The sequence below is a fragment of the Rhipicephalus sanguineus genome, chromosome 1 (genome assembly GCF_013339695.2).
Source record: "Rhipicephalus sanguineus isolate Rsan-2018 chromosome 1, BIME_Rsan_1.4, whole genome shotgun sequence".
NCBI lineage: Eukaryota > Metazoa > Arthropoda > Arachnida > Ixodida > Ixodidae > Rhipicephalus > Rhipicephalus sanguineus.
The window spans coordinates 8,286,524-8,309,867 of record NC_051176.1 but is presented as its reverse complement, the minus strand read 5'-3'; the positions used below and the strand labels follow the sequence as shown (position 1 = coordinate 8,309,867).

General features: G+C 48.7%; 1 pseudogene; it reads left to right on the top strand.

The window, feature by feature from the left end:
* Positions 1–23,344, top strand: part of LOC119379620 (uncharacterized) — an 84,941-nt pseudogene that overhangs the window by 49,772 nt on the left and 11,825 nt on the right.

The window sequence follows — 23,344 nt, the reverse complement described above, 5'->3', positions numbered from 1 at the left end:
CATTGACTATCGATGACTAGTGTTAATTCAGTTCGCTGCAGCGACGGCGTCGAAAAATAGAAAAATTGGCCCGAGCGTCAGCTTCTCCCCAATGCATGGTTGCTAGCGGCGCTTGGAAGACAGATGCGCAACTATGTTACCTAAAGGTAGCATATACAGTTACTCTACGCTCTTCGTGCCCTTCGCACTATCTCGCTAGTGATAACGAAAACACGCTATAACGCCGATCTCTGAGTACCGCCACCGGCAAATGGTGTATATAAATAGCTCGCCGTTAGCATTATGAAGAACGCACCGTCCGCGTCCGAATCGTTTCGAGCTGCGCGCTGCGGAGCGAGGGGTCGTAAGTTCGATTCTCGTTGACGGAACCTTTTCTTCTGAATTTTTTCTTTGCCCACTGTTAGTCTTGATATTTTACAACGTCATTTCCGTGACGGAACTACGTCAGTGGAGCTGTGGTGGACCCCGGCATAAAACACTTTCGTGTTCAGAAAAAAAAACTGTCGTTTCGTGTTAGAACAACTTTTTCTTCCTACTTCAGGAAGGGAATTTTTACGTGGTCAAGAACCGTGTCCGACAAGTCCCGCAAAGATATACAACATATAGTTAACTCTAGCTTCTAAGCAACAAAACAAAAACAACGTTGTTACGCTTGTCCAGTGTCTCTTGAAATGCTAATATTGCTGGTACCTTTGCGAACAAAAGCAAGAATTTCGCAAAAACAGTAAATATGGTTGACGAAGTTATTTAGACAAAAGTCACAGTTTCGCCGCAACGGCGAAGCAATGAGTGCGATAGCAACAAATTGGAATGTAACGCGAAGAACAGAAATGAGCTCGAAATTGCCAGCGCATCGCTCGAGATCAACACGAAAAGAACGCACACAGGACGAGCGCGGACTATCATGCGTCACAGCTCGATACTTGAAGCGCACTGCTGAAACATAAAGCAGGACGCACGAAACGAACGAACAGGTACACACAAGACGAGCGCGAAGAAAATGCCGCAGTTGTTACTTATTTCTGTTTGAACAGCGCGCTCCTTTCGCAAACGCGGCCATTGCAGCGAGCGAAGAGACCTTCGTACACTCTGTGACTTCAGCGCGGACATCGCGGGGAAAGCGCAAGACATACAACCCCCCGCTCGACCCCCTTCTTTCCTCGAGATAAGCGCACGAAGGCGACCACCCCCTCTAGACCGAAGTGCATCGGCGTTTGCAGGAGCGGGGCGACGACATACAAAGCGCGCTCCGCGCGCTCTTCGCGCCATCTCACTGGTGAGTAAGATGTTGCAGTGGCTTAGCTGACATGGTTTATTGCGTCACTCCACTCTTTATAGCAGCCAGATACCGGTAGGACATGCGCCGTGCACCCTATGCGCACAACCACTACACCTTGGACACCTGAGCGCAATCATGAAAGCGCATCCAAAAAGCAAAATTCAGCAGAAAACAAGGTAATGGAAGGCCACAATAATGCACTGCGACCCCAATGATTGAATGAAAAAAGCTTCCGATAATTCTCGGGCGGTGGTGTCACGACTCTTCTTTAAGATAGTGGTTAGTCTAAACAAGGCTTGACAATTGCATTTTTTGCAGTGTTGAGCTAAATGTGAGCCTGTACCAGTCGGCAGGGATCGCTCATGTTCTTTAAGGCGCTCATTCACACAGCGGCCTGACTGACCTACATACACTTTGCCACAAGAGAGTAGAATCTTGTACACCACCCCTACGCTGCACTCGACAAACTTCTGGTGTCTCTTTTCACATTGCGGCTTTTTGTTTTCTTTACAAACGCGCGTGCACAACATAGACAGTTTCCGGGGGCAGAAATACAACCGGGATTTGGTACCTAATGGCCACATTCTTAAGATTGTGAGCCACTTTATGGCAATACGGCACTACTAAAGGTTTCTTCTCTGTGTCGTTTCTACACCTCTGGCGCTTGCCTTTCAGCTTCTGAAGCAAAACTTCAGAGACCGACGTCACAACCACACTTGGGTAACGCGCATCCTGCAACCTTTTTAACTGCGCCTTAAAGTTCTCGTTAGCTGTGTGATGGCACGATTTCATTAATGATGATTCAAGGCACATCATGGCAATTTCACGTTTCACAACCTTAGAGTGCGCAGACTCGTATGGCAGAAGACCCTTACGTGCACGCGGTGAGTACATCCAGCAGGCATGACCTGCTTGTAAGGAAAGTTGTAGATCCAGAAACTGCAGTTTACCATCCTTTGTGAGTTCATGTGTGAAGGTTAAACCCTTGCCGGTGTCCTTGAACAGAGATAAAATATCAGCTACTGCGCCAGAGCCTTCGTTAGTTTGTTTTATCACAACAAGGAAATCGTCAATATATCTAAAAATCTGGACCAGGTAATTGTCTAAAACACTCTTAAGAGCACGGTCGACAAAGGATAAATAAATATTACAAAGAGCAGGCGCCACACACGAATCGATACACACACCCTTTTTTTGAATAAATAGCTGGTTTCCGAACGAGATAAAAGTTGCGCTTAGATAAACTCAAGAACGGACAAGAATTTTTCTGAGGACATTCCAGTAGCATTGCGAAAGTCTAACTCTCCATTTTCTTCGATGCAGGCCATCACACAGCGAAAAAGCTCATCGTGCGGTATCGAATAATATAAATCTTCGACGTCCACAGAAAAAAAGTTGACAACTGAGTGGTTGTCTCTCAGAAAGGAAACAACATCGGAGGAGTTTTTTATGCCGAAAGGATCTTGCGTTCAGGTGTCCAAGGTGTAGTGGTTGTGCGCATAGGGTGCACGGCGCATGTCCTACCGGTATCTGGCTGCTATAAAGAGTGGAGTGACGCAATAAACCATGTCAGTTGAGAGTAGCGCTGTGTTCCGTCTTCTTTCTTGTGGTGTCGTTTTTCGCTGAAAAAGCAATATGGATTCTCACCAACTAGCCCGCCAACGCATTTTGTTGGGCTTAGCTCGGCTATGGCAGGATAGTTTTAGCAAAGGTTCAGCTGATTGTTCTTAGCTTTCCTGATTGTCTACGATTAGCTTGATTACCATGCTTACTGCTGCTCCAATGACACAAACATGGTATACATATTATGTGGCACATATTATGTGGCACATGCACATTTACTTTGCCAAGCAACTACTTCAGGATCCGATGAGTTAAGCTTCTGTGCTCTTCTGCACGCTTGAGCAACATTTGCGCTCTCCTTCTCAATGGCTAAACCACACTGGCAAACGCCAGTCAGAGGCGCTATCAAGCGGCTCCAGCGCAGTGTCAGACGGCGACTGCACAGCGAAGGCGAATAGCCGCCCGCGCCGGCGCCAGTACGTATACCTCGGCTACGACGTCACGCCCTCATTACGACGTCACGCCTCTGGAAAGCGCAGACCGGCGGCAGCGTCGGATGCGCTGGAGGTGCCGGCTCCAATGCGCCAGCTGTGTGACATCACTGATCCTCACGCATGCGCAGTACCACTCTTGAGGAGCCACGCGAAACTGGCTCGGCTAGGCTAGTGTAGCTAACGCTACAAAAGTAATCATGAATAACCTCCGATGTCGATCGTGGGCCCGGGCAAGCTTTGAAGATGCCTCTCACCGGCAAAAGAAACTCTCTAACAACCTTACTTTATCACCGCCAAAAGGCAATCAAATATTGCGACTATCAACAAAACGAAAGACAGAAGGAGAGAAAGAAAATCGTGCCGGCATGTTTGCATCAGCATCATTTTTACGTACCAGCACTTGCCTGTAAACAGCTGTAAGTTCTTTAACACCTGAGGGCAATAAACGCGCGAGTAATAAGCGGCCACTTAAAAGTTGAGAAACACGATAGACAACAGTTTGTGAGAAACAAAATGATGCCATCCTCGCCACGAAATCTATACTTCGCGCTCACGCACGACCGCATGTACACCCGTGAGCAAAAGTATACGGACCATGGAAGCGCGAGCCGAAATCGCTTTCTGTGCCGTCTGGTCGCAAGCCGTCCGCTGTCGTGAGCATTGCTTCAGGGGATAGCTGTCGAGATCATTACTCTGACGGAATTTGTCAGAGAAATGCTCTCGACAGCAGACGCCTCGCCACTAGACGGCGCAGACGGCAAAGGTATGCGGACTGCAATGGTCCGTATACTTTTGCTCACGGGTGTACGAGCGGTAGTCGGTGCGACAGAATAAACAAACCATGAATGCAAAATCAAGTAAAGATTACAGTCCAAGAAAAAAATCATTGTATCTCCAAAGGTTGCCCGCACTTGTTTGCCCTGGTACAACGAGTCGAAATATTTGCGCGTTTTTCCAGCAGAACCAGATTGCCGAAAATATATGACATCGACCACTTGCGGCACATTCGCGCCGTCGTGTATTAGCATCTTTGACGCTCACGGGGTCAGACCTTTCCAGGACGTCTGACAGACTCAATTTCTACCTAGACTGCATCATTGATACCAAATTCAGCGCGACAGAACGAAAAAAACCGCCGGCAATTACAGCCGCACGTATACCTTCCATACAAACGCGGAGCTTCGCACATGCCAGTGGGTTGCCAGACCAGAGACGGCGGCGCCCACGAAAAAAAGGTCTATAGGACTTTGAGAGGGACTACCGCCGTACGCCTGCATGCTGAGAGAGAAGGCGTATTCTTCCAGGGCATACACGCACAAGCTCTCCCCTTTGCTACGCGAATATGCAAAGAATTGCAGAAGGATGATTGTCCTTCTCGTCCAACAGACAGAGCTGACAACACCCACTTTCAGAATGCCTCCACGTCGCTACATCCTCGCCAGCGCGCAGCCAAATGTTCCCGCACAGAGACAACGGTCGGCCGGTGTTTGCGTCGTGAAAGCGCCGGCAGGCCCCTTGTTTATGCCTCATCTGCCTTCCATTTATTCTCAGCCCAACCGTAACAGCGGAGGCGCTTCCTCGCCGAACCAGACAGAGTGCGTCGAGTGCTAATTTGCACGGCGCGCGAATGTTGTGCGTTCGCGCCAACACGGGACCGTCTTTTCCTTCCCGCTTGGAAGCTGAAGGGGATGCCTTACTTCGCAGCCGGGGGACGCTTCGTCGCTAACTTTTTTAGTGGTCGCGAACGAGAACACTCCTCCGACAGGAATCTTGCAGAGGCATTGGAAGATGGACAAGGCAAGAAAGACAAAAATCGGCAGATCCCACGCGTTGTGGGAATCGGTTTCATGCGAAGCAGTCAGCGAGTACTTCTATGCTGTACTTTACGGCTTTGAGCCAAGCGTTACGAGGGAGATCGAGGTTGTTTTTGTAAGTACAGTAGTTGTGTGCACATCCTGGTCTTAGCAGGCACGTCGACAACACTGGTGTGTAAAGGGTAACTAATGATGTGACATAACGTCAGCCCTCACGGTAGAGGACATACGTCAGTATAATCGAAACTAAGTGCCCTTTATGGTGCAATGTAGTCGTTAACGTGTTCCTCCAGGGTCGAGCAGTGCTTCAATATAGCTTGCTGAATCATAGGAATACAAATGGAATATTTATTAGACTGCTGTAAAGCGGAGTGGCACCACAGACGTTAATCTGATATGACGCCTGTATTGTAGGAATACATATGTAGTGTTTATTGTTTCTTGTAAAATTATATTATATCTGGGGTTTTAACGTCCGAAAACCACGATATGAATATGAGGGGACGCCGTAGTGGAGGGCTCCGGAAATTTCGACCACCTGGGGTTCTTTAACGTGCACCAAAAATCTAAGTACACGGGCCTCAAAAATTTTGGCTCAATCGAAAATGCAGCCGCCGCGGCCAGGATTCGGTCCCGCGACCTTCGGGTCAGAAGTCAAGCGCCATGAGCACTAGACCACAGTGGTGGGGCTTTTCCTGTAAAATTAGCTGGACAGCACCACAACCACAATTGACATTGCACCGCCAGTACGCCTGCATAGGCTGTTTTTGCAAACAATGTTACAGACCTGGCGTGGCTCTGTGGTAGAATAGCGGATTGCCACGCAGAATGCTTGGTTCGATTCCTGCTGGGATCTTAGTCTTATTCTTTCCATTCGTCGGGTCAACGCTGCCGATGTCGGTTTTTCTTAACGCTCTTCCATTTACATTACCAATGTCTGTTCTCGTCGTTCCTGAGTAGATATAAACTCTCAGTCACCTGTGGCGCATAACCGCACACCGCTGCCCGTCGTAAACGGGTATGTGCCACACGTGTCAGGAGGAAAGGGTTTAACGACATACGCGGCAGGATTTTCATGTTATCCATGTCATGACCCGACAGTCATATTCGTCAAGTCCTCTTGCCCTCCTATGCCAATTTCGGTCTACGCCAAAATAAGGAGGCGATCACGAGAGCATCCATATGTAGGCACTTAGATAGATAGATAGATAGATAGATAGATAGATATTTAGATAGATAGATAGAAACGCTCAAAGTGCCAAAGGTTCGCTAAGAAATGCTTCGCATCTAAAAGTCGACGGCGAAGGAATGCGCGTATCGTTTGCTGCTCTAGTAAGGGAAGGCTCGACTGAGCTCCGAAAGCCCCGACGACAACGGGCACAGGGCACGGAGGTAAAGGAAGACACACTCGGGGAAAAACCTGGTCTCTATACAGGTACGAAGAAAAACGCTGTTAAGCACTGCTACCGACCTTGTGCGCCATGTTTCTTTCTCACATTGGAATTCATTAAGTACCTGGAACCCTCCAAACCGGTGTCAGCTTCGCAAACGGTAGTCTAATTCCAACAACCGCGGCGTTTGTTCCATGAGAACTATACGCCAAGGCATATCAAGCAGCTGCGGCTGATAATTATACCCGATATCTTGTACGCGCGGCATTGAAGGCATTAAGAAACGTGCGTAAGAATAAGAGAGAGGTCAAAAACGGAAGACGCTTGCGATGCGAAATGAAGTCGCGCACTGATCGAAGGAGACGGCGAATCCCACTTATGCCACTTGTGCATAATGGCTTTAGCAGGCGTGCGTGCCTAGAGGGCATTGACCAAACGAACGCGGGCTATAGACCTACTCCATGTTTGTAAACAGCAGTAGGCGCCGTCGATATATCTAGGGCCCTTGTAGCGACGTCGCGGAGTGTAGGCTCCGCCCAGCTGGCCCAGTTCGAAGCTCGCTACTGTCCTGTATGAACACGTGATAACTAGCGCAGCATGTGTAAAAGCTGCCTCCGAGCACCGCGCGTCGGGGCGCCTCCCGCATAATTACATGCGGTGGCCGCAACAGAAGTTGTAGCGGCTGTAAGAAGGACTTTGAAATTAACATATAAGAGCCATGTTGACGTGTAGCTCTAGCTCGGATAACGTCAACAAAACATGAGGCATCTTAACGGTGGGAATGTGACTAATCTGCGAAATATCATCGCCGCTGTGGCAGTCTAGGTCACACGTGTATGTTTTCATTTAATACTAATGCAAGAACGACCGGTCCAGCTAAGCAAGAAGCTCTTGGGTACGATATGCAAATGCGCGCAGTAAAAGTACATAGCTACGAATCGTTACGGCAAATCCTCGCGTATAACAAATGTGCCGGGGAAGTTATTTATGCAAACGACAAGGGCGATCTCGGCGACACTTTCATCCGAGATACGCTTGTGAATATGCTTCAACTACATGCTGTGGAAAAGGCGGTTACATACCTGTCAAGTCCGCCAACCGTGGGCCGCGGCTACGCGTACGCTCAAGTTGAGACCGCGAAATGCGTACAGCCCGTAGACAGACTCGGCATGTTGCCTGAGTGTTATTTTTCTGGGATTCCTTTTGACGCGTCTGAGACTTCTTCAGTTGTAACAACAATGTCAACTGTTGGGTTCGAGCTGGACGCAGCTTCCCGAATTCCTTGCCATTGTCAACCGCCCGCACGCACGGGGACTCCACGCCGGCCATTGTGTACAAGACAGGACAGAGGGGGCACCCAGACGTGGTGAAACCGGTGCCATCAGCCGGCGGAGCGATGTCTGTTGGCGTCGACTTCGACAAAATGCTGCCAGTCGCAAAGGACGCACAGACCCACAAAGCCCAAGGACGGCGCCTTCCGGACACTGGCACCGAGTAGCAGCCGCAAGGTCTGAAGGGGCACCTGCAGCGTCCTGTGGGACATCGAAACCCAGTGACAGCGGCGGCATTGATGGACGAGGCATTTGTGCTGATGACTTGTCAGCCCCGCGCTGTGGGCACAGGCTCTGAGGCACTTTCTCACGACCGGTCGGCACCTGACGCCGAGAATTCCAAGGTCCGAGGTGAAAGGGCTTTGAGCGGTGGCAGCGAACCATGGATGTGGGAGAGGTGATGGTACATCAAGGCTAAGAGGAATCTGGGCCGGACATATTCCACGGTAGCCAACCGAACGCTCAAGAGAGAGACACTTCTGCGTCCCGATTGGGCTGTAACAGTGTTTCGTGTTAGACAATGCTATAAAACTATGCGTACATAGACTGTAAGAGCGGAGGAAGAGAACCGCATTAAACGTCTGTATCAAATGATGTCGGAGGGGTCGTTTCCTTAAGGTACCAGCAGATGAAAGTTCTCGTCTTTGACTCCCTTAGTGGCAGCAGTCAACTGCAGGCACTAACAGCAAGGCGTGCGGGAGAGCCAAATGGAAGTTAACTGCAACCGTGAAGAGTGCGTCGAGTGCGTCGTCGTTCGTGTTCCGTCCGTTGTGTGTTTTCTGCGCCTGCAGTGTGCCAGAATATATACCAACAAGCCCAACTCGACACTTTAATCAAGCTCATTGCGAGTACTCAGCGCTCGTCTTCGTCGTTCGTGTTCCGTCCGTTGCGTGGTTTTTTGCGCTGCAGTGCGCCAGAATTAGCTACCAACAAGCCCAACTCGACACTTTAATCAAGCTCATTGCGAGTACTCAGCGCTCGTCTTCGTCGTTCGTGTTCCGTCCGTGTGTGTGTTTTTGCGCTGCAGTGCGCCAGAATTATCTACCAACAAGCCCAACTCGACACTTTAATCAAGCTCATTGCGAGTACTCAGCGCTCGTTCTTCGTCGTTCGTGTTCCGTCCGTTGTGTGTTTTCTGCGCTGCTAGTGTGCCAGAATTATCTACAACAAGCCCAACTCGACACTTTAATCAAGCTCATTGCGAGTACTCAGCGCTCGTCTTCGTCGTTCGTGTTCCGTCCGTTTCGTGTTTTTTGCGCTGCAGTGCGCCAGAATTATTTAGCAACAAGCCCAACTCGACAGTTTAATCAAGTTCATTGCAAGTACTCAGCGCTCGTCTTCGTCGTTCGTGTTCCGTCCGTTGTGTGTTTTTTGCGCTGCAGTGCGCCAGAATTATGCTAGCAACAAGCCCAACTCGACACTTAATCAATGTTCATTGCGAGTACTCAGCGCTCGTCTTCGTCGTTCGTGTTCCGTCCGTTGTGTGTTTTTTGCGCTGCAGTGCGCCAGAATTATCTACCAACAAGCCAACTCGACACTTTAATCATGTTCATTGCGAGTACTCAGCGCTCGTCTTCGTCGTTCGTGTTCCGTCCGTTGTGTGTTTTTTGCGCTGCAGTGCGCCAGAATTATCTACCAACAAGCCCAACTCGACACTTTAATCATGTTCATTGCGAGTACTCAGCGCTCGTCTTCGTCGTTCGTGTTCCGTCCGTTGTGTGTTTTTTGCGCTGCAGTGCGCCAGAATTATCTACCAACAAGCCCAACTCGACACTTTAATCATGTTCATTGCGAGTACTCAGCGCTCGTCTTCGTCGTTCGCGTTCCGTCCGTTGTGTGTTTTTTGCGCTGCAGTGTGCCAGAATTATGTAGCAACAAGCCCAACTCGACACTTTAATCAAGTTCATTGCGAGTACTCAGCGCTCGTCTTCGTCGTTCGTGTTCCGTCCGTTGTGTGTTTTTTTGTGCTGCAGTGCGCCAGAATTATGTAGCAACAAGCCCAACTCGACAGTTTAATCAAGTTCATTGCAAGTACTCAGCGCTCGTCTTCGTCGTTCGTGTTCCGTCCGTGGTGTGTTTTTGCGCTGCAGTGCGCCAGAATTATCTACCAGCAAGCCCAACCTCGACACTTTAATCATGTTCATTGCGAGTACTCAGCGCTCGTCTTCGTCGTTCGTGTTCCGTCCGTTGTGTGTTTTTTTGCGCTGCAGTGTGCCAGAATTATGTAGCAACAAGCCCAACTCGACACTTTAATCAAGTTCATTGCGAGTACTCAGCGCTCGTCTTCGTCGTTCGTGTTCCGTCCGTTGTGTGTTTTTTGTGCTGCAGTGCGCCAGAAATTATGTAGCAACAAGCCCAACTCGACACTTTAATCAAGTTCATTTCTAGTACTAGCGCTCCTCGTCGTCGTTCGTGTTCCGTCCGTTGTGTTGTTTTTTTGCGCTGCAGTGTGCCAGGGTTATCCGCGCATGACGATGCTATCCCCAACATTACGTGCTTTGAGGTAAACGTGCTCGCTATGCCTCAACACAAGGCTTATGCCATAAAATGCGGTGCGTCACATTACAATGACAAGTGATTGACAAAGCGAATTCCTTGTGCTGGTAAGCCGCACGAAAACATAACCAATGAACCGGCGTCGGAGACAAGTTCTCGCGTTTTACAGCTGGGGCTAATTTCTTGCGACGGTCTTCGTAAACAGCTATTGGCCAACAAAAAAATAACTTATTGCACCTTTATTGCACCTTCCTGCGCGAATAACCGTGACACTGCTCGTCGGTACACAGTTTTTTCTCCTTTGCACGACTACAAACAGCGCACGCGCCAGCAAAAACACGCGCAACTGCGACAGGCACAGCGTCTTTTGCCTACCGCGCGAAACTAAAAGCCCGACGACAGCGCCACCGCCTATTTGTGACGTATTTCCGGTGGAACAGGTCTATACTGTTTGCTGAACTAATTAATCGGCTCGGAAATTATTCGGCTCGGATCCCCAGCGGCGGGGTTGCGACAGTTTACTAAGGATCAACCAACCAACCAGCCTTCAATGGATGCCATGAACGAAAAAAACGCTGCCGGCAGTCCAGAATGGTGCGCCTTTTGCCTTGAACGATCACTCGCTCCACAAGTCTATACTCGGTTACAAGTCAAGAAAAAAGCGGCTTTTGGCCGTCGAAGGACCCCCTTCCAGCCAATGGCGTCGCCGTGTCATCGCGGCCGACCGCATTGCGCCGACAGGCAGCGCTTGGACCCAATAATCTATTGGCGTTTTTCACTGGGCAGATACAGAGCGGCCGCGGAAATGCCCGCAGCGAGCACTCGGATTGCATGAAGCCAAATCTGAGATGGGTCGCTCAGGAGCGAGCCAGATCTTTTGAGCGGCCCTTTTAAAGGAACGAGTGATCCGCGGTTCAGTAACAGTAAGCGGCGGTTCTTTGGGAGACCGCTCACTGAGCCGAGTGAGCCAACTGAGCGACGGCGGCGACGGTTCTCTTTCGCTCACTGAGCCGCGGCGGTGGCGGTTCTCTCTCGCCTTACTCAGCGGTAATTAACTCTCGCTCAGTGAGCCATGCTGAACCGTTGGTTGAACCGAATGAACCGCTCCGTTTGAGTTCGCGTTCCCTGAGAGAGGTACGCTGGCTTTCTGACTGCGGCTTTCACGCCATCTATTGGCGATGAAAGAAAACAACTGCCCTTCCTTTTTGCTCGCATGTTGCTCGCACATGGAGGAAGGAAAAAATACATGGAGGAAGGAATACTAAGGAGAGGCCCTGACGTCACATTCGTGAAGCCACCACATCGCAAACACCCGCATCGCCTCCTAGCGAAGGCGCAGCGAAACATTTCGCGATTTCCGTTGCGACGTTTGCAAGCGCATGCGCGCATCGCGAAACTTTGCAGCCTTTTGTTTTGTTTGTTGTTTTTTTCGCCGTGCAAGCGGTGTAGTCGATTCACGCATGCTGCTCTTTGTGTGTGTTCTTTAGGAAAGCTACGCAATGCCCAGCTGTTGCGTATACCCGGTGCAAATCGCGTGCACTGCGGACAGTCACTTTTCATGTGTACGTATACGTTCGCTTCATTGCTGATCACTAAGGCACGGTATTTGCGTGCGAAGCTCTCGGATGTGCGCTCTGTTGCTACTCATTCTGTCAACTCAGAACTCATGTGAACTTTTGTTTTTGGCGTCTGACGCGCCGTACATAACATGCGCTGAAGGCATCGTACGTTTTAGAGGCTGTGTCGTTCAACGAAAGGGCAATAAACTTTTGTTGTTATTATCGGACTACGTGATGTATGTATTGTGCGGTGTGCGCTCGCTGCGTGCTTGTGTTGTGTGCGCACTGGAATTACAAACTTTACGTGCACGATCGCCTATACAACACAACGGGGTCCTCTTTTCGACGTGAAGTTACGTCAAACTATAGGTTGGCGTTGCGCCGAATAGCCACTGCACTCATTCCCTATACACGAGCAACGAACCGCTAATCGGGCAATAGATCGGAAATCGGGCTACGAGAAAGGAAAAGAAACATCTAACGCCCAGCAGAACGCGTAAGTCACAGCTAGGTGAGTTCGCATACGGTGATGTAGGGGCTGAATGTTTTATTGCGACAGCAATTATATGGACAGTCTCGGCTGGATTTGCCGTCGCCTTCGCCGTCATGCACCGTATATGTATAAGTATGTATATATATATATAAAGCCCCAAAGAAAAATAATTCAGAAAAATGCTTCCGAAGCGCGGAATCGAACCAGGGACCTCTTGTTCCGCAGCGAGTGGCGCTATCCACTACGCCACGAAACGCAGATCCTCCACGTACCTAACGGCGAGCGTTATATACATACCCTTTACCGCTGGACGGACTCACCAGACGGCAGGCGATAAAAGCTTTCTTCATTACCAGCGAGATGGCGCTAGCAGCGCGACGGGCGCATTTAAAAGTCGTCGTCGAGCTCGCTCGCTTCTTATATTTGGCGCAGCGAGAACATTGCCCTTCCGTTGTCTGCTCGCGCGGTTTTCTCGCGGTGAGGGGAAGAGGAATGTTTCACGCTTTCACCGTGATGTCCGCGCTCATGTTTACCGAGCGTACGAAAGTCACTCGAGCTGAAGGGACGCCGCTAAACGAACAAACAGAAGATGAGCGCGAACTATCAAGTGTCACAGCTCGACAGTTGAAGCACGCTAGTTTCCTTCGCTGCTTCGGCCGCCTTTGCAACAGGAACGCTGTTCAAACTGAGAGTATCCATTGGCGAGCCTCACTTCGTATAGCATTAATTTCTTGCTATCGCATTCATTGCTTCGCCCTTGCGGCGAAACTGTGACTTTTTTGATTACGGCACGGTACCGGTACTTTCTGTACTGCTGCACAAAAACGCCCCACGAAGAATTTCAGCACGCAGTGCTCGGGCCTGTCACGCACGAACAGCCTGGTAGAACGTCTGCTTGCAACGTTTTACTACGTGCGAACCGCACAATACGCGCTAAGTTTACGCCGGGACTACAAATCTGAGCAGAAGCGAACCACCGCGGAGAGCACGCCGCGGGGCGTCTGCTGTTTTGTTTGCCCCATACCGGGTTTGTTTGCCCCATAAATCTGATGTCACTTCCGCCACACTTTTCGCAATGCATTGGGATACGATAGGGCCCTCTCCTTAGTTTTTCCTTCCTCATGGAAAAATAAGGAGAGGCCCTGACGTCACATTCGTGAAGCCTCCACATCGCCAACGCCCGCATCACCTCCTAGCGAAGGAGCCTCGAAACATTCGCGATTTCCGCCGTGTCGTTTGCAAGCGCATGCGCGATTCGAGCCTTTTTTTTTTTTTTTTCGCCGTGCAAGCGGCGCCGCGGCGCAGTCGATTCACGCATGCTGCTCCTTGTGTGTGTTCTTTAGGAAAGCTACGCAATGCCCAGCTGTTGCATATGGTTGCGTATACCCGGTGCAAATCGCGTGCACTGCGGAAAGTACCGGGTGTCACTTTTCATGTGTACACGTTCGCATCATTGCTCATCACTAATGCATGGTATTTGCATGCGAAGCTCTCTGACATGCGCTCTGTTGCCTCTTACTCATTATGTCAACTCAGAACACACGTGAACATTTATTTTTGGCGTCTGACGCGCCGTACATAACATGCGCCAAAGGCATCGTACGTTTTAGAGGCTGTGTCGTTCTACGAAAGGGCTATAAACTTATGTTGTTGTTATCGGACAACGTGATGTATGTATTGTGCGGCGTGCGCTCACTGCGTGCTTGTTGTTGTGTGCGTACTAGAATTACAAACTTTACGTGCACGATCGCGTATACAATACAGCGGTGCCCTCTTTTTGACGTGAAGTTACGTCAACTATAGGTTGGTGTTGCGCCGAATAGCGAACAAAGAACCGCTAATCCTGCAACAGATCGGGATATCGGGCTACGAGAAAGGGAAGGCCTAACGCCCAGCAGAACGCGTAAGTCACTGCTAGGTGAGTTCGAATACGATGATGCAGGGGCTGAACGTTTTTGATCACGGCACGTACCGGTATTGTGTACTGTTGCACAAAAACGCTCCACGAAGAATTTCAGCACGCAGCGCTCGGGCCTGCCACGCACGAACAGCCTGGTAAACGTCTGCTTGCAACATTTTACTGCGTGCGAACCGCACAATACGCGCTAAGTTTACGCCGGGACTACAAATCTGCGCAGAAGCTAATCACCGCGGAGGGCATGCCGCGGGGCGTCTGCTGTTTTGTTTGCCCCATACCGGTTTGTTTGCCCCATAAATCTGACGTCACTTCCGCCACACTTTTCGCAAAGGATTGAAATACGATAGGGCCTCTCCTTAGTATTCCTTCCTCCATGGCTCGCAAGCGTCGCAACCTCCTCGCCTTCAGCTTCCTCTCCGGGTGCCCACCGGCCTCTATGTTTTTATCCAGAGGCATGTAGAGAGGTCTCGTGGATTCATTTCCGGTTACTGGCCGACGAGTGTTGGCCGCTGCGGGTAGAGTCGCGCTGCTGGCTCGCTGTGTGCGGTGCGCGTGGCAGTTCATCGTGAGCTGGTGCAACTAGTTGAAGGAGAACAGGTGAACTTAGTTTACGTCTTACTGACATACAAAAAAGACGCGTACCATCTAGGAAGAATTTTAAGACAGAACAGAAAATTCTTCCGCGATGGTACGCGTATCTATTGTATTTCAGTAAGTATGTACCAACTAGCACAACAACAAGTTTTACTTAGTTTACGTCCTGGTTTTTATTAGTGTACCATAAAATCCCGAGCAAGAACCCCCCCTCTCCACTACTTGCTAGTTTCCGATTCTTTGCAATCGGAAACTAGCAATTACCCCTTCACCCTATCTTTCATCTTCAACATCAAGACGTACTCGCCACCATCATCCTAATTCAATGACACCATATTTTACGCGAACAGATTTATTCAAATTTTCTTTTTTTCCCTCGAACTGTAACTGACTCGAATATTTCTTTGTTGCCCTCTGTCACATTGTCAATGTTTCAAACGCTATTAATTATGATTATGTTTGCTTTGTTTCTTGTTCTTGCCCTCACCCTGCTTGGACCTGTATAATGTCCGCAGTATTGAATAAAGAAAAGAAAGAAGAAAGCGTAATCCGACATTAGTAGGTGGGGGGGTCTTGCTCGGTCATGGATTAAAACTCAATATGGCTGCAGACGAGCCGCTAAAAATAACGAATGCACACCCGTGATTCTAATGCAATGCTTTATTTAATGCGCATGCATTCGCTGTTTTCAGTCGCCCTTGTCGGGCTAATAAAAACAATGAATGAAACAGTGAAAATGGTGCGAGGGGAGAAGGGGACGCATATTTCAAGTATCCTGAAGAAGGGAGGGGGCGCTTGCACGGGTAGGGGAACTTGGTCGGGATTCTGCGGTTGTCATGATAATGTCACTTATATAATCCACTCCACTGCATTTCTGAGTGTCCACTATTAGCAAGTCAATAAAACAATATGTTGTGCTGAAACAGGGCTTAATTTATTTCGTCCTGGTGCATGATGACAAATTATCATGGCATGATACTACGTTGAGTTTTGATCTGTTTGAATGGACCTCACAGATATTTTTCGACGTCTTTGTCTCCTTCAATGGGTAAAGGGACGTCTTCCAGAAAGGCGTCCACTCACAGTGACACACGACAAAATTAAGTGCTTGATTTAAGACAAGTACTGACACAAGACAGCGATCGAAGCACGCAAGTGCTGCTTTCGGGATAGTTCTTTTGCTTGAAAGCAGATCTCGCATCTACTTTTTAAACGAAAAGCGGCATTTTCTCGCACACAGCGTGAATAATTCGTCATTGCACCTGTTTAAAGATTGCGGCCGTAATTATTTGCGGAGCTGTTGTAAATAAGCGTGACGCTTCAAAAACGTCCTTTCGAGCAACGACGCCACCAGCTCTACTCCCACGCCGCAGCACAGAAAGGATGTGGTTCTTTTTTCCGTTAATAAAGAAAATCTCTGACACTACAACCGTTTATAAGTGTGGAGGCCTGGGCTAGTTGGTTAGTGTTCATAATTGCAGGGTTTTGCAGCGCGCGAACATAGGAATAATCTGCACCGGAATTTTCTGCATAAGAATTTTCTGCACCGGAAAAATTGCAGAGACTATGCAAGCAGGTCAACACACCTCGCGCATACTCTGCCCCGTGCACTGTAGCGCACAGGTCACGCTATGTCCCATGCGCAGTGCGAGTCGTCTACTCGATCCCACTGACATGTGGCAAGGCTTACGTCGGCCAAACCGGCAAGTGCGTGAACGACCGCCTGCGAGAGCACCGAAATAATGTACATAATGTGATACAAGGGCACCTTGGCATCCATTGCCGGGATTGCGGTTGCAATCCCCTCTTCGATCGATGCGCGATAAAGGCAAGGCACAGGGATCAGTTAACCCGCGAGATCATCGAAGCAGAAATAATTCACTCACTAGGTGAAAACTGCGTAATCTCCCCATCAGTTTCATTATCACAGTTAGAACGTGAATACTTGGCCGGGCGTTAGGGCAATGGTGGATCCGTTCCACGTGCTTCGATTACAGTGGCTTTGATTAGGCTGTATGTTTGCTTTTTATCTGCCTTTCCCTCGCATATATTTTGCCACTTTGCAAAATAAAGTCAGTTGGAAGTCAGCGCTCTTTCTGTCTACTCTGTCCTTTATTCCTATGTTCGCGCGCTGCAAAACCCCTGCAATTATGAACTACAACCATGCCCAGTAGTAGTTCCTCTTTTAACTCGGGAATCTCTTCTACTTATTTTACTTTTTAGGAGTAATCCAAAAAACGGCAGGAAGTGGAAGATGGAAGCTGCGATGAAAAAATCCGTAAACAGGGGGTGGGTGCTCGAGCCAACGTTTCGACAAGTGGACTTGTCTTCTTCAAGGCTGGAACTGATTTCCTTGGCTATCGTGTGTATATGCTTCGTGCCCTCTCCAAGGAGTAATGGAATTGCTGGAAAGGTGAAGGGGTTTCAGAGTAACAAAAAGGAGGTTTGCTGCTGTAACAGGGACGAACAAGGGACGACAACAGCGCTGACTCACAACTGAACTTATTTTTAGACATGTGAACATTGTCCGTAGACGGTAGCACCGCACAGCGAATAGAGAGAACAGTCTGATAATTCTCCGTGAGGAGGCTTAATTAGCAGACGGTGCCACGCTTTCACGTGGCTAGCGCCAGCCCTGCCAACACCTGCCGTGCGGGTAGAGGGGCTTTTTTTTGCGTTTCCGTTCACGATGGTTAAGAGCAGCAATATCCATTATATGGGCGGGGTGCTCCTGTGCACAAACCGCGGGTTCTCAGCAAAAACATTTCACGTTCTTTCTATCGAAATATGCCTATGGAAAATGCATGGTGACCGGACGCGTGGGGATTTGTAGGCGAGCCTGCACCGCGTCCATACGGCCACTACAAGGCCCGCATTTCCACCACGCAGTCGCGAACAGCAGGGATACAATAGACCTTTTTCAAGCTATCCCAGAAGCCACTGCGAGCGCGTAGTGCAGCATGGTAAATATGGGTACACCGGTGGAGGCGAGCTCGGGTTAGCAAGCGCCCGACGCAGTGACAGCTGTGTGATCGAAGCTACGAAGCGAAAAAAGAATACGAGTTTTGTGAATGCATTCTGTCGACGTAGCCTGTTTATCCGCATCGTAAAACGTACGTATCACTTATATTTGCGCGTCCAAAACGGACGTACATGCACAAAACAGGCCTACGCTCAACGTGACTGCTCTGCTTTTCTCTCGAACATTTTCAGGGTCGCATCTTCAGAATAACTGATCAACTGCATCGCGTGTGCTGCAGCAATGACATCAGTGAAGAAGTGCTGAGTGTTCATTAAAAAAATAGCGCGTCGGGCGCTTGCCGTCGCGGTCGCAACGTCGTGGGTTCGATTCCCAGCGGGGTAATTTTTCTTGGTTTTTTTCTTTCTCACCCGTTGGTGTCCATTTTATCGACGTCAGATCCGTGACGGATGTACTTGGTGGACCCCGGCATAAAACACTTTCGTGTTAAAAAGCTAGAAAACTGGAGCTTCGTCCAGGCTGTAAACAGCCGGCTGCACCGCCCGGGGTAGCATGGCAATATGTTGCGTTTATAATCGGGTGACGCACCTCGGCGCTTTCGTATGGTTCGCAGGTCAAACAGTGTTATTTAAGAGCAGATATTATGAGTTAATGTTGAACTTACAGCAATTGACGAACACGCAAGATTTTGAGCTGCTAATGTATATGCCGGCTGCAGTTATATCTGCTCAGCGTGGCGTTTTAGAAAAAACTGTACGACAGCAGTTATCGAAGAGCAGCGACTACGGGAACCGCACTGATCGCCATAATTTTGCATAGATACGTTCAGACATGTTTCAACATGCCCAAAGCTAGCACACACTGAAATGCAGTCAGCTCACTCTCTGATCCTATCCGAAACTTTTCATAGCTAGGTTCTGTATTAAAGAACAATTTCGGGAGCAGAATGACCTGAGCATCTATTTAAAGCCGCTCATCCTGCGAACAGCATGGGCATGTGGCGCCTCGAGTGTGCTGTAACTGGACATTTTCCTAGTCACAGTGATCGGATTTGCTATTTCTAAAAGGTTATTAATACTGAGAAAAATAATATGATGCAGTCTGCACTATTATGAACTGACAGTGTGTTTAAAACTCATTGTGGGGGCTTGTGTGTTATTACGAGTGGAAAAAAACAGTGCTTAAAAGCCAGGATAAGAAAAGACGCAACACCATGTATCTGTGGTCTTGTGTCCTTCCTTGTCCCATATTTTAAGCGCTGTTTTCCACTCGTGGCCACGAACAAGTAATAATCCATGATATAATATGACAAGTTTATTTGTGAGGCGTACAAATTCATGTGCCAAGGAAAATAAACTGTACGCTATGATTAGCATAGGCTTCCAAGACTTTTGTAATTGTGCTTTTCTATTTTTATGAATGTCAGAAACTTGAGCTGGTTAGTCAGCGTTTGTGTCATCTCGTTGTTTTCCGCTGTGTACGTATTTGTATGCCCATCCTCTTCTCTGATGTATTATTTTTCATGCAACGGCTGCGTCGTGTACAACTTTGTTTTTGCTATTCAAGTGGGCTGACTTATATTGCTACAAAAATGGTGCAAAAATTATTCATATTACCTAAAGGCAAGACACATGTGATATATGAAAGCGTAGAAAATGAATCATAACCTCGTGTGTACATCAAAGCAATGCTTTTCTGATGATTGGAAATGTCATCAACTCTAACAAAAACACAGTGATATAGTTGAGCGAGGGCTGAGCAATGTTTTATTTTAGAGCACAACACACAAGTTACAAAACAAAACATTCCAGGAGTAGTTTATTGCAACAGTTCTGTCACTGCATTCTTGAATAAGAGGAATGCAAGCAAAAAGAATCAGTGGTGCATTTGAAACTGTTCTGTGTACATTAAAATAGACAACTCTACTGCCTTTTAGCAGGACTAAGTGTGCCTATGACAGATTGTTCTAGGTGTTCAAGTAATAGTTTTACATCTACCATGTTTTAAATGCGAAGCATTTTTTAGCGAACCTCTGGCACTTTGAGCGTTTCTATCTACGTATCTATCTATCTATCTCTCTATCTAGCCGCCTACGTCTGGGTGCTCTCATGATCGCCTCCTTAAATTGGTGTAGACCAAAATTTGCATGGGAGGGTAAGAGGATTTGACGAATATGATCACCTGGTCATGACATGAATAACGTTAAATCCTGTCGCGTACATCGTCAAACCCTTTCCACTGAGCACCTGTGGCACATACCCGTTTACCACGGGCCGCGGTGTACGGGTATGCGCCACAGGTGATTGACAGTTTATATCTACCCGGGAACGGCGAGAGCAGACATTGGTAACTTAAATGCGAGAGCGTTAAGAAAAACCAACATCGGCAGCGTTGACTTGCCGAATGGAGAGAATGAAAATTAGGATCCCAGCAGGAATCGACCCAAGCATTCTGTGTGGCAGTCAGGTATCCTACCACTGAGCCACACCAGGTCTATCAACTGCTTTGGAAAACCGGCCTACGCAGGCGTAATATCGGTGCAACGTCAATTGTGGTTGGGGTGCTGGCTATCTAATTTTACAAGAAAGCAATAAACACTACATGATGCTCCTACGATGTGTACTCCTACGATACAGGCGTCATATCAGATTAACGTCTGTAGTTCCAGTGTTGGCTCCGCTTTTATAGCACTCTAATAAACATTACGTTAGTATTCCTATGATTCAGCAAGCTATATTGACGCATTGCTCGACCCTAGAGGAATACATTAACGAAAGTTACATATGATATCGACATCACCGCAACGTAAAGTGCACTTCGTCCACCAGAACGACGCAGTGTCCTCTTCATTTCTTATGAGGCTGGGCGATGACCTCATGCTGACCGAGGATGATGCCAGATTGATGGACAGCCGCTTCCTAGACTAGGCTACGTAGGCCACATACGCCCAGGTAGTCTACAAATACGACAAACACCATCCACTGATGTTGGTCTACGTAGCACTATTTGGCCTACCAGCCTCGACGGCCTATACCTCACCAACGCGAAGGGTGTCTTCAGGTTCCGACATGTCGCCGGCTCGGTCGACAGAAATTTGTCGACGAAATAACCGAGGCATCCACGAATTCCAAAAGCTCTACTATACCACATACTTCACTACACATGGACCCCTCGTCACCACGATCACGACCGGATCCTATAACAAGTCATGACCAGCTGCTGGTGCTCACTGATCACGGTGAAGACCTGTGAAGAACTTGTTGTACACGTGCACACGGGTTCGTGAAACGCAACGTTACTAGAACAAACTCAGTTTCAAAGCTCCGTATCTCCGCCAGCGGAGGAGGGTGGTCCGAACGGCGGTCGCGAGAACTAGCGGCGCTGCAGTTCCGTCTTGCGCCACTATCGGCGCGTCGTCTGCTGCCACGCTGCGGTCCGCCGCGCAGTTGCCGCGAGCAACTGCGCGGCAACTTGACCAGCGATATCGCTGGAAAGTTCGATAGCGCCTGTATAAAAGCCGACGCGCTTGACCGCTTGTCAGTTGATCGACTGTCGACGCTGTGTTCTCCGCTATCAGTGTATTGCTGTAGTTTGACTTTCAGTTTCCCGGCCACAAGTTCGGCCAAATAAATAGTTTCATCTCGGACCTGCCGACTGCTGCCTTCGTCGACGTCACGACCCTGCGACTATATTTGAGCTGTCTACATTGCGCTTAACTTCCAAGCCTAGCAGTTTCTAAGCGAATGAGGGTTTTCAGTGTAATTTTTATAACTACCACCACAATTTTAGCCGCTGCCGTCTTATCTAGACCAAGAACAACCCAACACGTTTGTGAAAGCCTTTATAGTGTACAAAGAAGCGTACTTACTCGAGATACAGAAACGTTCTAAAGAACCGTACCCATGTTTCTACAATTTATTGAAAAAAACTTTCTCGAAAACATCACCAATGCTGAGGGGAACAGCGCAAAAAACGGGACGAAGAAAGATTGAACACACGACACGTTTCTCCGTCCCGTTTTTGCGCTGTTCCCCTCAGCATCATGTACCAACTGGCCCTTCAAGAAACCCTTCTGCAATCACCAATGCTTTGCAATGTTTGTAAGACACGTTTTCGCGACGGTTAAAGGGATACTGACCCAAAATCGGAAAATTTTACGAGAACTCGGTAAATGAAATCTCAGTGTGCGATTACGTCGAATAGATGTCGTCTCTGAGCAATTTTTTCAGCGGATAGTTTTATTTTCGGTGTCTCATCTTTCTGCGTCGCATCATTCTACGGTGCCTTAAACAATTCGAACAGATCGGCCGTGCTGTGAGCACCGAGCAGTTATTCGCGCATACTCTGTCGCTAGAAGAGTCGTCAGTATTCAACTTCAGTTTTTCAACTTCACCGAGCAGATGTTCCATGCCCGCAGCACTTCTTACACTGTACGACAGCGGTTTGCGTTTCGTGCTGTAGCCGTTCACTACGCAGTTAAACTGCTCGTCAACTACAACTATCTTTTGCACAAGTAAGTCTCCGTTCCCGAAGCAAAGTGTGGGATTGGGCTAGTTGGTACTCCATTATTAAACTGCTCAGCGCAAAAAAATTTGACACGGCACTCATAGAAAAGACGAGGACCAGCGCTGGTCCTCGTCTTTTTTTTGTGTACCATGTCAAATTTTTGCGCTGAGCAGCCCGTTCCCGAGCCGGTGAGTGTAAAATATTCCGCACATCTTGTTCGATACCTCGTCGTAAAATCTCTCGAAAATCTACTGCTTTGAAGGCATAGCGACAGCTGACAACTGATAGAATGTCAGTGTGATGCAACTATCAGTCTCGGTAGCGTACATAGGTAATCGCCTGCCTTTCGTTTTGCTGTTCCATTTCTGGCGGCTCCTCCAAACTGGGCACTGGGCTTTCGCGGGATGCCGTGCGTTCTTTTTTTTTTTTGGGGGGGGGGGGGGGGGATTTGCGCCTAAACCCCGAACATTTTGGCTTTGAAATCCGGTGTGGAAGTGCTGGGAACAAGCGCGGCACAGCACCGGGCGCGAGTTCCCACTTTCCACGTGGGATCAAAACTTCTTGTCCCGCAACGACACGACGATAGTGCTTTACAATGTCGTCACTCACAAAATGAACGTCACAGACCTTGCATTTTGCAGTAAGCTTTCTATCTTTGCGTTGCGAAGCTTGAATGGCGTAGGACCTTTTGGAGGTCCGAAGAAGTGTCATGAAGCGGAGTCGTCGTTGCGGTAGCCGCTCTTGCAGCCCGGCGCAAAGCAAGTCGGCATACCGCACTGTGAATCTGTTCGCCCTCGTTACGCTTCGTACATCATGCACGTGTCTTCGTACAATACGCTAAGCCTGGTCAAGAACAGTCGCAATAATGACGAGCTAACAAAGCGCGGACGACGCTGTAACCCACGTGCGCTCGTACATCGGCGGCG